The 6,796-nt window shown below is 43.2% G+C and overlaps 1 long non-coding RNA gene across 1 annotated transcript; it reads right to left on the bottom strand.

Moving 5' to 3' along the window:
• Nucleotides 1-1,079: 1,079 nt before the first annotated feature.
• LOC119383159 (uncharacterized) lies at nt 1,080-3,538 on the bottom strand. Its single transcript, XR_005181617.2, has 3 exons — nt 3,202-3,538; nt 3,074-3,136; nt 1,080-1,612 (listed from the first exon to the last, which is right to left on the bottom strand). It is a non-coding gene; the product is annotated as an uncharacterized LOC119383159 (long non-coding RNA).
• Between the last annotated feature and the right edge of the window lie 3,258 nt (nt 3,539-6,796).

Genomic DNA, 6,796 nt, shown 5'->3' with positions numbered 1-6,796 from the left:
AAAAAAAAGACTAATCTTGATGGACGACGAATTTTTGCCACTAAGCCATATTTGCATGGGATATCCGACAACATAAAAGTGGTTGGTGCTTGGGTAAACATCAGCATTGTGCTCATGGCCTCAAATCATGATTCTAAGCTAAGCAAAAGCAGCAACCCAGATACTCAGAAGGACGCCTGGCTGCATTAAGAATCACAGGACACATTACGTGCCCTGCAAAGAAGGCGCCGTTTACCAGATACCCCTATCATGTGGTAAGCGTTATGTAGGGCAAATGAGGTAGTGTCTCAGAAAAAAAGAAAAGCTCAGGGAACGCTGAAACAACGTAGAGAAAGGCAGCGATGACTGGTCAGCTGCACATTGGAGCACATGCGGTTACTTCACACTTTGATAACAGTTTCACTGTGCATAGGCACATTGACAAACTACTACATTGATCATTGAATCAGCAACTATTAATAATGTTAGCTGAGACTGTGTTAGTGTGCCATCACTATCTTTAACAAAGAAAGAACTATTTTTCTTTGATGCAGCTGTACCTGTCCATGCCTGAGTTTTTGTTTTCTTTTTGTTCAATGCATAAGTGTGATCCACGTGCAAATAAGTAATTGTTGAAATTTAGCACCTGTGCATGTTTCTCCTTCTTGTGCCATCTTCACAGGTCTCTATGCTAAACCTAAGGATATATCTTACCATGAAGGCCAGATGTCAACCCTTGATAACATTTTTTTTAAGTTTTCTCACTCTGCTCCAAACTACATGGCAAAAAAATATCACTAGAAATCCACTGATTTCTTGAATAATGCAATACTGGTATTTTTATAGTTAGCAAACAGAGTTCCATAATTATGACACTGTCTTCTTTTTCATTTCTGTGATTTACACACAAAACTGACAAAATTTTAGGATTTTTCAAGATGCTACCTGCAACCAATGGGGAGCATGAAAACCTATATCAGCGCTACAAAACTTGTCGCATTTTCTATTGTGGCTTCAGATTTCATTTCTTTCTCAATGTTATTTTGCAATGGCCCTCGAAACTTCTGAATGTAAAAGCTAGCATCGCAACAATGCACATAACAACATCATTATAAGTAAGATTTCCCCGCACAGTTTCATGGCAATCCAAACAAAACAGATGTTCGGTGGAAGATGGAGGACGCTTGAAGAGACAAAAAGTACTCAAAGAGGTTATGTCGCTGCAGCCAACTTTTCAACAAGTAGACTTGCCTTCGTCAAGACAGCAATGTCAAGAAGCACCAGTTGCTCCCTTTATGAAGACAACTTCAAGTGTCAAAACGTTGGCTCTGGCGTCAATCCATGTTCAAGGATTACAAACTAAATAATACAAACTATTTCATGTTCCATGTTCAACGGATCCAAACTAAATAATATGCACTGCACTAAAGTGCAGGAGATAGGTTTCCCACACCTAAGCTAAGGGCCAGTATATGCTATATCTCGAGATGTGCTACGTGCCAAAACTGTCCCATTGTAGTGATGAAAAGAGATTCCTACCACTCAATATGGCTTGTCTGGGCTTGCAGGAAGACCGCTCCTATCTTGCACTGCAATATGTCCTCTGTGTCGGTGCCGTGAACAGCTGTCATCGCTGATACATACATGATAGATACCACAAAAGATTATTTTCACACAAAACAAACCCTACCACACACAGATAGCGAGTACCAAACATGTCTTCAGGCAAGTGTATATCGATACATTAAAAAAGTTGATCCTTGAATGAAGGGATCAGGGCACAATCAGAACAGGTATTAGTGGACTAGCCACTTCTTGCAACTATCGAAAGAGTGGCACTGCATGTCCAACATTCACACATGTACGTAATAAGCACGACCCAGAACATGCATATGGGTGATCCACATGACAAAAACATTTGCAAAGAGTGCGTGGTACATGAGCACATGGTGCAAGGTGGGAACGAGCCATACATATGTATTGCGTCAATTTAGGAAACACATTTTTGGTACTCTAAAGCGAATTCACATTTAGCTTGTCTTGTTCACTTGAGCTATCTGATTTTTTTTAGTTATGTAAGCCCTTCACAAAACCAATAACATTCTGCAACTTTCTGAGAACTTCTGGAAACATATGAATATATAAGAATTTAGATCTCTTTCTTTTAATTCTTGACTTTACAAAGCTAAATAAATACTAAATCACTGAATACTACACCTTGGTTATGAGTCCTCATACAAGTAAGAGGGCAATATCGGTACCATGCTGATGCAAAAAAGAAAGCGTGAAAATACAACGACTTAAACCAACCCACAATCAAGCAACATTCTCACTACATGAGCACAGTCTAAATTATTTGTGATAGAGAAGCTGGTGTGCTTCAAGCAGCAAAGAAAAAATATATAATGGCAGAAAAGAAGTTCACGCACTTTTCTCATACACAAATACTGCACCAAAGAGTGGCATGAGTCAGCTTAACTTAATCGAATTGACATATTTTTCTACTAACATTATTTCATATAAACATGTGCTTCTTCAAATTAAGCACGCAGTTGTTGGAGTGTACACTTAGTACCAGTACATAACGTAATTCACTCAAATACATTTACTTCAAGTGAGCTCCCTTAAAACATTTATGATGCAGCTACGTTGAAATCCTAACCACGGAGCAATTACATGGATTTCCGACAAAAGGACTCGGGAACACAACCACAAAAACATATCCATCATCGCGTGTGCGTGACAGGGCTGTGTGTTTTTCTATGTACGTGCGCAGTGTTGTGACACTTTTGCGCATTATTACCGAGTTTGGTCAACTCCTCTCGTATCACCACCGTGAAAACGCTAAGGGACGACCCGTATGTTTAAAGGCAGACACTTCTTCACGGCGACAAGGGATTGTAGAAACACTCTCAAGCGATGATCTCGTACAGTAAACATCCAAGGAATAACAGCGCAATGACACGAGGCTTGCATGATCGAAGGATAGGATCGCGTAGCCGCAACGCGCATCCTTCAAACGTGTAATCAACGCAATCGGCGACCGGCTTTTACGGTGATGTAAATGCAAGTGCGCTCAAAGCACCAAACATACCTGTCTATCGGGTCTCTCGTTCTCATCCTCGCTGTGCCAACACGCCGCCCGTGCTATCGATTCCTGCACAACAGTCCTTACTCAATGAATAACCAAGTTACTTAGTTCAGCGACTTTCTTCAACTTACCGAAGTTTGGCACTGGCTTTGCATTCTTCACAGTCGCTCGTCAAAAGGCTCACGCTTCCGCTCCTGTACAACCGCGGTCGCCGCTTGTCACAACACTGGGAAGTGGATTGTCTTTGGAGGTACACTCGATATTGAATCACGCGATTAACGTGGGTAATCGATAAACGAAGCAAGAAAGCACTTTTGAGCGCGGAGACAAAGCTGCGCGTCCGATGAGGCTGTTCTGAGTGGCGACGAACGACGATGCATCATCCCCCACTTGATCAATGCGGGAGGACGTTTCGAAACGCGCAAAATATCCAGTCGACGAATGTGAAGTACGATAAGCACACAATAAACGCACACAATAAATATCAACACGGTTATATGTCACTGTAGAGCACATGTGCTCGCGGGAAGCACCTGTAGTACAACGAGGCCTGTTGCAACTGCTGACTAACAGGCTCGACTACAAAGAAAAGATAGGTGGCAGCAGTGTCGTGTTATCATACAGGATGTTTTTGTATTGCAAATTAAATGTATTTATGGCTTCGCACACAAGCTTAGGTGCGTCTGCACTGTTTGATCACTCATTGTATTTAGTTTTCAAAGTATACTTTTTGTTCTTGGCATATTAGAAAAAATTTTGCTAACTCCCGAGGCGACGGTCATCACTGAGTCCCTGCAAAATACACGTAGGGTGGCTGGATTCTAGCCACCCTTGTACAGATCTCAAAGGCAATGCTTTTGCGTACTACAAGCGCCGAACACAGATTTGTTTCAGGGTTGGAGGCGTGTGTAGATAGTATGTAGGGGGGTTGGATTCTAGCCACCCTAGTACAGATCTCAAAGGCAATGCTATTGCGTACTACAAGCGCCGAACACAGATTTGTTTCAGGATTGGAGGCGTGTGTAGATAGGTATGAATAGCATGCATTCCTGCACAATAAAATAGAAAGGATGTATCTGACCAGGTGCCCATTCCTCTACTTTCTCTGCGTAACAGCAAGCAGAAGCGTTAGCTGCGGGATGAAAGGCATGGGCGCCCCCCCCCCCACCCCCTGTACCCCGCTCGCCGGAACTTGCCGACGGGGAATGAAGAATGGGGTGGGGGGTGGGGGAGGCTACGTTGGTAGCCACTGCTCCCAGGCGTATTTTTGTTGAAAACGTGTAGCTGATGATACACTTCCAAATTCTGACTGCAACGATCCGACTGATTCATCTCTCGTGCTTCCCTCAGTGTCCGCAGTTCTATTACAGTGCACTGTAGTTCTATTATTCCAACCCCCCATCCTCCGGGCAAATGGAAAACCGACACTTCTGTGTAACTGTTCGGGGCATCGCTTCACCGCACGCGAGCGACACTATGAAAATTAGTTAATTAGTAAACGCTTCAACATATCCGGCAGATAAAACTTCAATATATATATATATATATTGAAGTTTTATCCGCCCAAGGTTGTCGAAATTTATCCGGAATGCCCCAATAGAGCGTGCCTCCACATCGTGCTTTTGGCACGGAATATCCCAGCATTATTATTATTATTATTATTATTATTATTATTATTATTATTATTATTATTATTATTATTATTATTATTATTATTATTATTATTATTATTAGTGCTTAAGGTGCTCAATGTTATATCTCCTACTGAAACATGATTGAAATATTTATTGCAATACAAACTGTTTGGCGTTTGAGATTTCTCAAAGACAAAACGTGAATGTTGAGATCTGTAAGAAATTGAATTAGATTTAGGTGCATGTTAAGGAATCCCAAGTGGTCGACATTTTCGGAGCCTTCCACTACGGCGTGCCTCATAATCATCCATGCTCATAATTGTATCGCAGGGGCATGATGATGATGATGAAAGAACTTTATTGTTTGTCCGGCGGATTAACGGCCCGGGCTCAGGTCTCCCATGTCGCATAGGCAGAATTTTTTTTTTTTGGGGGGGGGGAGGAGGTGCACCTCGTTGATCTGAAGTGGGGGCCGGGCAAGCAGATGTGGTCGAATGTCATTTTGGGCTCTATGCCATGACAAAAAAAAAATCGAGGGGTGGGGATGGGGAGGGTGGTTGGGGCACGGGCCCGATGTGCCACCCCCTGGCTACGCCACTGTCGTATCGTGGTTTTGGGACGTAAAATCCTCGCAATTGTTACGATTAGTATTAGGATATAGAATTTTTAGTGGTGATAAACGCTTAATATATATTTCTTAGCTGTAATGTGCTTTGGCATTAGGATACGCAATGGAAAATCTGCTCACTTCTGTCATCAGAAATGCTGGTGCATATTGTCATTTGAGTGTCTAATGCACACGTGATGCTAAAGGACATTAGGCTTTGCAGGTCTAATGTCAATCTAATGACACATTAGGTGTGCATTAGTTGCACATTAGACTCGCAAAGTTCATTTTCATAAGGGGAGTTATGGGCAAAGAGGGCGTTTTGATCATTATGCAAGTGTCGGGTATTGATGGGTGTGCATAGTTCTGGTCGCAGACGTGCCGTGGGTGTGTCACTTGGATTCGTGCTTTTATTTCGCACCCAAGGCATGGTGGCAATTGTTAGCGTGCTCGCCTTCCTATTTCCCCGTCTCCTCAGTGGACAAGTTCAGGAGAGCGCACCCACTGAAACTTTAAAGTTTTATTTATTCTAACACTCCATCATTCGGGATGCTGATGGCCGGGGTCAGAAGACCTATTCACGGTCTTGACTCGGACTACAACTCTCTACAGAACGACATGAATAGGCAACGTAAAGCGCAATGAAACAATACACGGAGTGAAACATCCTTATTGACATGGTTAGTACAAATTTTATAGAGCATAAGCGGTAATGTCGCTCAGTAACTTCAAACTGTGATCTTAGTGATATCGTTAGTAAATATATACTAAAGGCCAAACATAACACAATATGGGAATATTGGAACATAAATTTGTACACATATATATGCACGAACGTTCACCTCATAGAAGTAAAACAGGATACGACTGAAGAAACCCCTCTCTTACTCCTCCTTGCTCCCCAACCCCCGTAACTGACACCTTCGCCCTGTGTGAAGCTCGCGTGTGCAATAGCGACTAATGTGTTTTCAACACGTAAATGACCATCGCATTTCAGAAAAAATGTAGCTCTCCAGGAATGAGGTGTATGCCAAAACCAGTGTGGCCTTACATTTCCGCAGGCTCCCGCTACAAGTAATCGAGCCGCTGCCATGATAGCGTCCATTCCTTACAGAAGAGAAGCATTCGGCTGGCCGTAGCCAGTCACTATTTTCCCGCGTCATTGCAAGCGAAAGAATGCGCCGGATGTAGCCTCCAGGCGTCCGTGTCTACCAGGACCCCGTGGTGCGAGGTGTTCGCATTTGTCCACAGCGCGTCGTCCACGACCGGGCAGAATCACGGGGCTCGTTGTGTTGTTATAGGCACACTCTGTGTGCGACCTGAAATGTCCCCTCGTAAAGGATATTTCTTCTTCCTTTTTTGTCTTCCCCTATTGGTGTACCCTCGTAAGCGTCAAGCCATTTCTTTCTTTCGCCTTGCCCCATCCTCGGACCTGTTGTTTATGCGGCCGCTCTTGTAGAGGAGTTCACCGCCCGGGGTGTGACG

The sequence above is a fragment of the Rhipicephalus sanguineus genome, chromosome 2 (assembly GCF_013339695.2).
Source record: "Rhipicephalus sanguineus isolate Rsan-2018 chromosome 2, BIME_Rsan_1.4, whole genome shotgun sequence".
Classification (NCBI taxonomy): Eukaryota; Metazoa; Arthropoda; class Arachnida; order Ixodida; family Ixodidae; genus Rhipicephalus; species Rhipicephalus sanguineus.
Note: the sequence above shows the minus strand (reverse complement) of the source record. Positions and strands in the feature narration are given on the sequence as shown.